A 13280-nucleotide genomic window follows, 5' to 3' on the forward strand; every position below is an offset into this window, starting at 1 on the left:
GCATTACAATGGAAGTCTAATGGTGGAGACACACCCTATTGCATATCTATTGACTGTTTATTAATACATAAATTAACTTCAATAAATGGGTAATTGCATTGCAATTAAATACTTATTTTTGTCACTCAAAACAAAACGCTACTGAAAGATTCATACAGCCCCATTACTGAATGCCATGAATCTGCCTTTGAAAAGAATGTTACACAGTTTTCAAATGCAGTCAAAGCCTCATTGAATTATATTAAGGCTCCTTTTTGTTTTTGCATTTAGCTTATGATAGTATGCTGTGAAATGATGTGAAACAGTTTATGTAAGAAATGCAAACCATCCATTTAAAGTTTAATACATTATTGGGGAACTGTCAAGTTGTAACTGCAAATACTAGTAGGCTCAACAACATTATCTGTTGGTCAGCAAATTAAGCTAAGTGAAAAATGAGTTTAGCATTGTCATTGATTTGGGTTATTGATTGGGTGCATTTTGTGATACAGTACCTGGACCACCTTGGGTCAACACAGTCTCCTTGATATTGATCCGTTATCTTGTAAATAGACTGCACTGTCTCCGTCTGTCAATTCTTGGAATAGTTAGCTTGACGCAAGCTGTGTCCACAGAAACAAATCCAAGAGGAGCTAGATCTCTGGATGTGTTGGTTAAAATGTGGTCACAATAAAAACGAGTGTGGGGAACTCAGCCTGTGACTTTCACCAAACCAAAACAACGTTCTGCACCAGTAGCATTGGGTACAGGAATCAGTGGGCCTGGAGATTGAAAAACCATGAGGAAAAGCAGCAGACAGATGGCTGTCACTTTGCAGTAAAGGAGGAGTTGGGCACAGCACTTACAGTAGATAGATCCATGTTCTGCATACACAGACACTGGTTTATCTGCACTTTCAATATTGAGCGTCCACTTCAGGACACTGCCAGTTTTTTTCTTTGTTGTATATAGGCCCATTAATTACAATCAAGCTTTCACCATAATGTTGTATTACCCCGAGTTTAATATAGCAATTATTACTCCACATAAAACTGATGGATATTAGCTTTAGATTCCCAAAGGTGAGACTTTCGTGAGCTTTTGAAGTGGTCCCTGTTCTGGACTACAAACCAAAGCATTTCTTTGATATTGCAAGGCAGTGAAAGTAATGAGCTATAAGTGTGGCACCAGATTAAACTTCTTAAAGCAGTATGAGGAGGAGAGACCCCATCCCCATTGGGTTTGCCTTGAAACCACTTGTAATGCACAACGACTACCAATTACATCAAACAGACTAATCTGGTGTACACAAATCGATCAAGATTTCTGAACCCCACCAGCAATCATTCTTACGGAAGGGCATTTGTTATGCATTTAATGTTTGTTCTCTCCATTTACTGTCATAAATTGATCCTGCGGGCTGCAGCGTTAATACAAAAATTCCTGCATGTTAAATTAAATATCGTTAACCAAAAAACACCTGGGGATATTCAGAATGATATATGCTGCGACACGGAACTGGTATCATGTTTGTTGGACATAGTAGCAGATTTATTACTAGACTGTAATCGAGGTAACACGAGTTTATTGCATTACCAGGGACATTTTCCATGGGTCATACTGTACTCCCAGTTGCAGTTGCAATGCTGTTTTGAAGAAAATAAAAGTTTTTTGTTCAAGCTTATTTTTTTTTTGTTTACTTATTTCCTTTTTTTGTAATCAATTATATAAAAAAAAGAAATACAGAACAGTATTAATTGTAGTCTGATGAATTTATTATGTTTTTTTTTCACTTCAATGTGTTCAATTCTAAAAATGCTTCATTTAAAAATGATAGAATATAATAAGTCGATAGGGTATTATACAGCTTACAAAGCACTAATGAAAAGAACAGTGTGCTAAGCTGTGTGTGTCGTTTGCATAAATCCAATACGCAAACTGACTCATTGAAAAGCAGATTATATTATTAAAATTCAAACTACCTTGTAATTCAATCAGTATGTTTTGAGCAACAAAAGGAAAAGAAAAATAAAAGAACTAGAAAAAGCCTGGGGACTTGCAAGTACCTACAAACAGTGTATCTAAATTTATTAACAGTTAGACTAATTTATGGTGTATTTACAGAGTAGTTAAATAGTAAATGCATGTGTACTGACACATAATTACACCCTGCTCATGATGTGTTCATTTATATTAGCCTCGTCTGGGCAAGTTGTGCAAAGGAAGGTTGTGCTTATTTGGCACAGATACTTTACACACCGCAGACTGTAAATTGCACTAGATGGGTATTCAAGTCTCCTTGGACATTGTGTTGGATGCACATCATAGAACTACCCAGGAGTCCCTCTAACACTCTCCTTATCTTTCTTTCTCTGTGTGTTCAGAATATATAAAGTGCGATCATGATAACCATGTTGGATACTAGAGTCACACATGCTTTTGAGGTCTGCAATACATATTCATTAAGGGGATAACTAATCCTGAAAGCTATCTTCTCCATTGTTACTCATGTCTGTCTCGGAGAGTTACTATTTTTGTTGTACAACCTAATCTTCTTAGATTTGACCTTTCAGCAACCAGCTAGTCAATGTATCCAAGCAACATTCCAAATAAGAACATAAGAACATCAGAACAGTCTGGGAATGAGGGTGTTCTAATCCCTGTTTATTAAATTAGATTCTTTAGTAGAGACAAAAGCTTTGCTATGTGTTCCTACTAAGGGGATATCATTAATTAAATAGGACAGAATTGAATTGTCAGTTGTTTCACCCATTATTTCTACACATCATTACAATATTATTATGCATAGTTACAAGGTACTTAGCATGCAAATCTTTTTGCACGATATATTCAGGAAAGGGTTAGGGTTAGGGTTATATTGTGCAAAAAGATTTAAACATGGAGTGCATTGTGGTTATGCATAATAGCATTGTAATTATGTGTAAGTGCACATGTATTTAGTAAGTTACTACTATGTAAATACACAGTAGTTAGAGAAACAAAGTGTTAACCAAAATCCAACCCTGTTTTTGGAAATGTGTTTCATTGTCTATGTTGGACAAAGCATTATTATATTCTTTCACAGTGACAAATTCTATTATTTTTCATTTAACACTCATTAAACTTGATATTAAAACCAGTAACTAATACAGGCCTACTGTAATTGTAATACTAGGTGTTGGACTTCATGTTTACAGTTCTGAATGTCAGCTGATAAAGTCTTTATCTGTTTTCAGTGGATATGTGCTAAACATACTTTCACCCAACATTATGTTTTAGCTTCACCCAACAACTTTTATTTGTATTATAAATCAGTACTGTCATTTTTACAATCTGTAAGGCTGCATTGAGCTGACAGATAATGGAGGTTGTTGTTGATTTATATAGTTATATGTTGTTAAAAAAATGACATGTCTATCTTTACTTTAATGTAGCGCCATATTAAAACATGATTTCACCTAACATTAAAAACACTGTGTTGCATGATATTATTACATGAAAAGATCAGCATGTCACGATATCTAGTAACACTTTATATTAAGGTGCTGCTTATTAATGTTTTATAAATATAGTATATATGCTTATGTTATAGAATGTTAATAAAGGATTATAGATGGTTTGTAAGCATGCAATAGCCATAGGAGGAATTATGTTTAAACATCCCAAAGTACAATTGGTGGCTAAAAGCTGTCCTCTTTATAAAACTGTAATTCCGTCTATGGCTACACCATATATAATGCTTTATCAAAACTCTATAACACAGTTATTAAGCACCTATTATATATTTATAAAACATGTGTAAAACATTAATAAGCAGCACTATAATATAAAGTGTTACCTTACCTTTCAATGACCCTCGGGTTAAATATCATTGATCAAAGCCCTTCCAGTTCAGATTTTTCTTCCAACCATGATGCCTTTAAATATTAAAAGGACTGAGTTATTTAAGTGGCATTGGAGGATCAGAATTGCTTGCCCCTGATCACCCTCAATGCAGACATTTAAATAAAATCAATATTATTGGCAACCTACTGGAAATGGATTTTGTTAGTTTCAGTCATGTATTTGTTTTGCTTACTCCAGAGCAAGTTTGAGCTTCTGCTTTTGTGCTTGAAAAGAAAAGGTCTGTCGGTCTGGTGATCTGAGTTGCAGGATTTCAAAACCGTTTCCCCGAAGGCTCCTTTATTTTATGTGAAGTACAATCCCAGACACCTCAAAGAAAATCATTACAAAGCGCCGGTTTGCAAAATGTTCTGAACTGTTCTTGAGGAAGTCCCTTGCACAACTGAAGGTCAGGGTATGGTGCAAATGATATCAGTTATCAATAATTCCCACTAGATTAAGCGTCTTTCTTTTTAACAGACTCACACTCTCTCACACACTCTCCCACGCACACTTAGGAGCTGATAAGACACTGAAAAACTAAGGTTTATATGAGCAAACCGATGCCTTAAATATCTTCTATTATGATTTAATATATTAACTAGTATCCTGGAAGGAAGGGGACATTATTTGATGTGCATTCAAACCCCTGCACCCAATAAATACTTAAACATGATTATGTGGCCAAACGTGAATACTTCCAAATTCATGTTATGTTGTTTTCAGGTTCAGATTCCTGTTCAGTATTTCTAGTCCAATACAAAATAAGATGCCACACATGTATACGTGTATAAAACCCAAGCCAGTGAAATCCCTGGATCTGATATTCCTGGCACATACTTTTGCCAAACAATTCCATTGTCAGTATGCATGGGAGGCTCCATCTCCTTATCAGACAAAGCAGCTGTCAGATGAGTTAAAGCATGAAGAGGCACTGCTAGTTCGGGGCTGTGTCCCCATCATGACCCATCTATCAAACTCATTGGTCAATATTTCCTTCCGCTGAAGGTTTCCAAGTGTGGCTACAGAACACCCATTTCAATCTGAGCAACTATATCACAGCATTTGGAACTCACCCTTGCTATAAGAAGCAACAGTCAAGTAATCGTTTTAGCTGCTCCCTTATAAAAGTTTACCACAGTAAAAGCACAGCACAGTGTGTTAAAGCAAAGTGAAAGCAAGGTAAAGAATAACAAGGTATGTTAACGCTTATTAATAAACATGGCAAACCAGGGTAAACTATGTGTAATATAACTCTGGGGAAAGCAAAACTACAAAAAATACAATGCAAAACTACAGTGGTAAGTATTTAGAAGGGCTGCCTGGTATTAGCTGTACCTGGTAAAAGAACAAAACACTAATTAAAACTTTTCCAACAAAACAAAGTGTGGGCCCCTATATTACGCTTTTCACTTTATAACTCCTTTATAACCACTGATCATGGGTTTCACCTATGGCTTCAAGTCAGACTATATTCAGCACATATTCTTCCTGTGGTGTTTCTTTTTTCTTTTTTTTAACATACACCTGCTATGGCAGCAGTGCGCTCTAGAAAAGATTAATGTGTGTCTCATGTTTGCTGGAGAGTGCTAAATCAGAGCTATTACAGCGTTGAGAGAATGGGGTTGCAGGTGCTGGGATGAGGGACCATTAGTAATATTTATACACCTTTCTGATCTTTCAGCTAATTTACAGAGACTACAGCTATGGCCAAAAGCATCGCCTAGAATATTCGGATTTAAACACGAACACATGTAGCTGGTAAAGGAATGAGAACAGAATGAGAAGCACCACCTGTATGTCGGGTCCACTGGGATGGTGTGCCCCGTAGATATAGTGGGGAAGATTCCTTTCATTAAGCCAAGATAATCCTGTAGAAATAAATAATGGCATGGGTGTGTTTCAGTAATACAAAATGCTTGTTATCTGAGCAGATCGTATGATGACCGTAAACCACTTTTTTTTTTGTCTGCACCCCTCCAAAACACTTTACTAGGTTCTAAACGCAGCCCTGTGTATCTGTGTAAAACGTGATTGCTGAACTGCAAGTGTGTGCTAGTATGTTTGACAAGGAGATTGCAGCTCCTCAGAATGATGTGTCCTCCACCACATCCTATAAATCCGAAACAAATGCATGTTTGAGCCAGAGACATAGCAGTGTACTGGTATTAATGACATTAAATGGAAATTGTACTTCTCAATGATATATAATTTCCTTAATATAAATGTGCCCTTTTACGACTGTTCTTCGTTCTCGTGTAGATAAGACACAGGTGTTAAAGCCAAGAACGCATTACAAATCTGCAATCAAAGGAAACTTTATTGTAATATTTAATATGCCGTTTTCTATACCAAGATTTAAGTTGTATAATTCAAATAAAATCTACACTAGAGGTCAGCTGTCATATAATGTACGTATGCAGAATTCAAATAGGCTACAGCTGCATTGAAAAATTCTTGGTAGAAACATTACACTTCGCTCAAATAACAGTATATCATTTTACCAATACAACAAACGTTCCATGAGGTTACAAATGGTTAAAACTGAATAAATCTCCTTCATAACAACAAGTATAGAAAAGGCTAAAATATTTTCATAACTACAAATATTGAATTATCTAGGTTGTCTGTAAGAAATTAACTCTGGTCCTGTACACTCTCTCTCTCTCTTTGTATCGTCAGTCGCGTTCTCTTAAATTTCTGTTTCAAGATGAGTTATATACTTTCTTTAATTAAAACCCTCCTTTTCCAAGTGCAAATTAACTCCTGATAAATGATGACAATTAACACGGATTTGCTTTTAAAATTCCCACGCAAGCAAACAAAATAAATAGTTGCAAGATGCACTGCTTATTAAGATATTTACATTATTTCATAAATCAACATAATTTCAGAAATCAATTAGGATGATTATTTAATAATGAAACAGGCATAACGACAGTTTGAAAATGCCAAAATCAATGCTACATACCGATTTCTTGATTAACACTGGAGTTGTCATTTACGACCTTTTGAAAATACTGCCCTTAACATCTTAAAGTGCTGTGGAAAGGGTGTATTGTTTTATTGATTTATTTTATAAGATTTTAGCAAACTTTGTAATGCTCTGTGAATATTGGTGTTATCCAAGCTGAATTCTCATACAGAATCTCACTCCCTGGGGGCCAAGTATCAACAAATAGCTGACACATTTAAACATAAAAGCACCAACTGCTGCCAAGTAATCAGCTAATTAGAGACATGGTATTTATCAAAAGTATTTGACTCTGGGAATAATTAGCAGTAACTAAATTTACTTTAGAATTTTCTAAAGAGTTACTGAAACTAAAGTGAATTTTCACAAAAGGTAATTGAAGCCTCCATTATGGTCTTATTTATTTATTTATTTACTTACTTTTTAAAGAAAATGTAGTAGTAACCTATTTAAACTTTACTGATACACTTTAGGAAATAAGTACTTATATGTTTGATAAGTGTTTTTCTTTTCTTCCACCACTACAGAGTTTGTGTGGCACAGAAAAAAAATGCACTTAACTGACAATTAATAGGTCTGTGATCCCAAAGAATATATATTAATGATGACAAACAACTACTTTGGGAGTCAATTCACTCTGTCTATTTATACATAGGAATGTATATCTTAAATCTGAATTTAAAGGAGCTCCTATTAAATCAGAGTATGCCCACACATCTTCATCGACTTCATTTTCAATAACCAAGCACCTGAAAAGTATATTAAAAATTGCCTGGGTTTTGCTGCAGTTTACTTTGCAGATAGCTGTATAAGGTGAGTTCTGATCCAGAGGAGGTGCTGTCATTTTCATCTATTAGCACCTGCTCCAACAGCACTAAGGCCCAAATTTATAAAGGGGAAAAAACGACTGCAAAAAGCCAAGTAATGTGCGTGTTCAGTACGACCGCACGCAGCGTCAAAATAACGTCCTATTTTATAAGACTAATTTGATGAAGCAGGCACTTCCGCAATCAGCCAATTTAAATACCCCTCACCGCAATTAACGGTGGAGGATGAGCCCTCATTGTATATGAGACTTTTTCTTTAGTGCGCCTCGGAATATCGTTCCATCTTTTCTTAATCTCCTCCACCATTCTTTTAATAATGGCTACACCCCAAGAAGTAAAGGCTCTCGTTAGAACCTTGCTTTGCCACTGTGGGAGACCTTTTTAGGTGCTTCTAGGGACCTTTTTTTACATGGATTCTATATTCTCTATTTGCAGACTTTCTTTTTTGTCATGTAAGCTATGAAACATGTATTGACATTTGGAGTTTGCAAAACAATACAATATTATAAACCATAATTTACAAACTGACTTGATCAGAAGGTTTAAAAAATTAGCTCTTTGCAAAATGTTATTAAATGTTTCTTTGTCCTTGAAAACAACGTCTCCTTCTTGCTGCAGACAAGTCTCCCACATCACCTTGCCTTTTATATAGCCTACTGTCTGACTGCGGCAAATTAACGCCTGCTTTTCAGAGTTCTTAAAATAATCAAGCAAATACGAAGCCCACAATTACCGGCAGCTTTAATAAATTAGACATAATATTTAATCGACCTCATTTGCAAAATCCCCTGCCAATTTTAGCGGTTTCATTCAGAAACGCCCCAGAATTACATATGCATCAAGGGCTAAAGCACACAGAGACATTGCCCCCGCAGATCACATCTTAATTGCGTGTTTATGCCATTGCATGTGTTTTATAAATCCCATCCAAGATTTCAGAACCCTCAGCCCCCTTTTTTATGGTTGTAAAACATGCGCAGTCATTTTATAAATCTGGGCCTCAGTGTTCCTGTGGAATTTTCCCATTTACCTATCTGAGGCATATTCTACACAAACATGCATCAGTTTTTGTTTCCACTGAGGGCCGTTCACAAATGCACTTCCCTTGGTATTTACTGGTTGGAAGCATTAAGCACCATTGCTCTCTTTAATGAAGGTGACCTCCAGTTTGAGGGTAGGCTGGTGACAGCAGTCGATAACTCCAAGGGTATATTCAATTGTAAACGACCTTTCTGACACCCATTGCAGAAATTAGAAGCCAGAGCATGTTATTAGCAGCAAGTTTGGCAGTATTATTTTGTTTGTTTATTTCAAATCCCTACATATCACCCGGCTTAATTACTGATCAGTGCATTCTGAATCTCATTTAAATATCGTAATCTGTCTAGATATTGATAGCAAAACCTTTGGATTGAGCTCATTAGGGGTGTCCCATAGGTATGGAATCTAATGAGTAGCTCAGAATAACTGTTCATTTCTCAAATAGTGTCTGCTGTAGACGTTCTGGCATTCTGCGGTTCTGTATCTCTCGGGAAGAATCGAGGGAGCCTGGGTTAAACATGTGAGAGACTGCAAGGCTACAGAAAGAGCTGTGTCCAGCTGTTGACTTGGTATCTGTTTCTCGTCTTTCTTCGAAATTTAGTAGATTGGCTTTTCATATCCTTTGTCATGCTTGCCCATATAACCTGAGGGCTATCAATACATTAATATGTAGTACAATCAGATAATCAATTTACCTGATGAAACTGGGGATACGTTTGCGTAACCATTTAAAAGCTACCATTTGTAAATCAGTTTGAAAAACTTCGTCCTTATGAAATCGTATGATGGTAAATGGCTACCCTAATTTTGCAGTTTATCATGCTTTTCCCATTCCAATGCAGTGAGTTTATGATGCTTTACAACACTAAACACACTGAACACTAATTTACCATGCTAGCCTATGCTTTACCGTGCCTTCACTAGGATTTTGCTACACTTTACTGTATACTACAGTACAACTTGGTTTAGCTTTGCAGTTTAACATGTGATCCTTCACCCATCTACTGCAACTGCATGCTGGATTTTTGTTTTTCAATATGAGCGCTCATTTCCTGTTGGGAGATAGAAGATTACATACTGTAATAAAATAAATACTGTACTTTCATCCGCAACCCCGACGGTAACAAAAGCGTTCCAAGAATAACACAAACTAAATGCCTGGGACTTTGAAAATCTCCAGGTGACTTCTCTAACCCTTCAGCTAAAACGTACAGCAATAGCTTCCTGATTTATTTACTTACTTGACGGGAATAAAACCTGTGAGAGGGAACATCTTTCTTTCAGGGTTATTCTTGAGACAACAGCAAAGAGAGCAAACACATAGTAAAAACTTCAAGCAAGCGAAAGTACGAGACTAAAACACTGGCCTTGCTTCCCTCTTCGGATTGTCAGCTTTATTGAGTTTGCAAGACACTGACCTTGACTTTACTGTTTGATAGAAAAGAATGCTTGCTGAATTGAATCGATCTCTCTAGCATTTTTACAGCCCATCATCATCACTTAGAAATAATTAATACATATTAGGTAAGATCTATGGCATTATTGAATCATATTTATGTCCGTTACATGTTGGGCATCCCGCTTTACTGAAACTGTAGGAAAGGGACTCTGTCCAGGAGGGAGACCACTGGGAAAAACATGGACTTAGCATTATTCAGAACAAAGAAGAAGTATTGGAAAAGGGCTTTTGAACAAAACAAAGGGGCAGTGTGGAATTCTACTGAAGCTAATTAGAATTCGGGAATTCATTTGAAAACTCTCATTACTTCAAATTTAAGAGCACTGTCTCCCATTCATGCCAAGACTCGGTGGCATTCAATTTGCAGCGGAGGGAAGTCCTTGCTCTACCTCATTTTCCTTTCCACAACACATAACGGTTCCTCCCAACACATAGAATTCCACACAGCGTTCCTAAGCTTTGCAACAACTATCCCATCCTCCATAGCTCTCTATTTAAACATTTACTAAAGGCCTCAATTCTTAATGTTGAATGCAGTTATGGCAATATATAAAAGCCCATGCTTGTATTTTATTGATTTGGGGTTTGACAATACTAAGGGTAATGATTTAACAAACCCTTTCAGAAGTTCTGCTTTAGACAGCTGACCCCTCTTGATGAGGTTGGCAAGGAACACTGAAGTTTGCAGACTCGTCAGAAGCCAGCAACAGCAAGCAAGATCACAAACCTCCTTTGAAAGTGTTTTTTTTGTTGTTGTTGTTTTAAGAACTCGGATTAAACCTGTTCTCAACGGGAGACTTAAAATAAATAATAGAAGAGGGAAAAAAGTGGAATGCAGTTGAACAACATATCACATTTTCGTATTCTAAGGGGAGACAATCATTTGAACAGCTAATCATTCATGCCATGTTGTGTATTTATTCATGTATTGTTTGATTATTTGCCTGTTTGCCTTTTAAATAATTCTGAGTTCTGTTGCTCAAAAATTAAAGCTTAATAATATTTATTTGTTCCAAAAATCCATCTGGCATTATCTCCGCCTGTAAAAAAATCCATCTGTCCGTCTGGTCTAACAAAATTCCTGCTTCCAAAGAGACTGCGCAATGCAGTGAACTATCTACTCTGGAGGCCTCACTGAGTCCTAAAACAAATACATAGAAATACATTTGTGAGCACACCAGAAGACCACTTATACCCCAAACAACATCAGAAAATGAACACACTGGAACTGTGTAGCTGGGTTTGCAATATTAATGCTGTGTTTGAACAGCACTGTCAGTGAAACAACACATTCCTTCTGACATCAAACTGTCTGTCAGTTCACTAGAAAGCCTAGCTGCTTGAAAAATAAATTCTTTCAATCGGCCAATTATTTCACTTCTAATATACTCTGGACCTGTGATGATAGACTGAATACTGCTCAATAATTCAGAATCATCATGACTTAAGTCAAGAAAGCAGAGATCTGAAATCCCGGAATCTTCGGTTTCTGACAGCAAAAGCAAAATGATAAAGAATGGATGGTTTATTCTGTGGTCTTTCTCATTAAAGAATATATTTTAAGTCTGGATTGTTACATGTTTATCTACAAATGCAATTGAGTCAGGAACAGGGGCAGGGTGGTATTTGTCTGGATAAGCACACATTATTTATGTAAATGTTATATTGTATCTTAACAGCACAGCTGACACAATGTTACAAGTTATGCTGCAATTGACAGACGCACTATTGCAATGTATGCCATAGTGAAACGATATAGTGCCCACTCAATAATACAGAATATAGTGATCATGAATATAGTGATCATGAATATAGTGATCATAAACATAGCGATCATGAATATAGTGATCATAAACATAGTGATCATGAATATAGTGATCATGAATATAGTGATCATGAATATAGTGATCATAAACATAGTGATCATGAATATAGTGATCATGAATATAGTGATCATGAATATGGTGATCATGAATATAGTGATCATGAATATAGTGATCATGAATATGGTGATCATAAACATAGTGTTTTATACATGCATTCCTTCTACTCTGGTGGTTTGTTTCTTGTTTTTGCAACACTGGCATAATTAAAGATGGGAGTAACCACTTTGAAAAGATGGCTTGTTGCCCTTCGTTACCAAATCTGTCACCTGAAGAATGAGCAATTGGATGTATGGTTAACTGCACTGTGAATCCTTGTAAATCAACTTTAGTTAGAATGAGATCTGGATCCACATATTTCATTAACAAATTCAATTTTGGCAACACATTGCATTGATTGCAATTATTGCCAGTGTGTGTTTGGGTTTACACCACCAATATCCTGATAATATTGATGCTCTGCTATTGTAAGCTCTTTATACAGATTCTCAGCAGGGGCACCATGACTTCATTGTCACTGGACAATGAAGTGACTTCATGAAGTCATGAAGTCACTAATTTGGAACCAAATAACCCGAATATTGACTCAATTTTGTCTTCATTTTGACCCCTGAGTTTCTAAGTCCAGCTTCAGTCAAATCCCTACTAACATATACAGTAACACTTTAGAATACATTAATATGTAGTATTATGTATTATAAATATGTGGTAATTAACTGATAAGCAATTACATATTTAAGTTCAATCGAGAAACTTATGTTAAAAAAAACAGTCAATGGACATGCAATCAAGGGAAATGTAACCATATGAAAATGATGAAATAACAGCATTAACAGTACATTTACCAGGCTTTTTCATGTCTTAAATAGTTCTGTAGTAGGAAAGCTAGTCTTAATAAACATACTCTAGATGCATATAAGACAGATTGGCATGTTTAAAATCAGATAGAGAGTCAATCTTGTTGACCATCCAATAGGGAAGCATGAGAGCCATGGGTGGAGATCAGGTGACATCAGAACCTGCTTGAGCCAGAACACCCTGGATTCCAGAAAAAAACATGTATCCGTGCCACATGCTGGCAATGTAACTGAACAGTAAGGAGATGCCAGATAACAGTTTTAATTGATTCATTACATATTCGCTGCTAAAAGTACCTAACATGCTCTTTTAAGAAGCAAGTCTTTGAAGGTTTCTTTTTTTTTACTCCTGCACATCCTTTGATGTTTCCAATATCC

This window comes from Acipenser ruthenus, chromosome 27 (assembly GCF_902713425.1).
Source record: "Acipenser ruthenus chromosome 27, fAciRut3.2 maternal haplotype, whole genome shotgun sequence".
NCBI lineage: Eukaryota > Metazoa > Chordata > Actinopteri > Acipenseriformes > Acipenseridae > Acipenser > Acipenser ruthenus.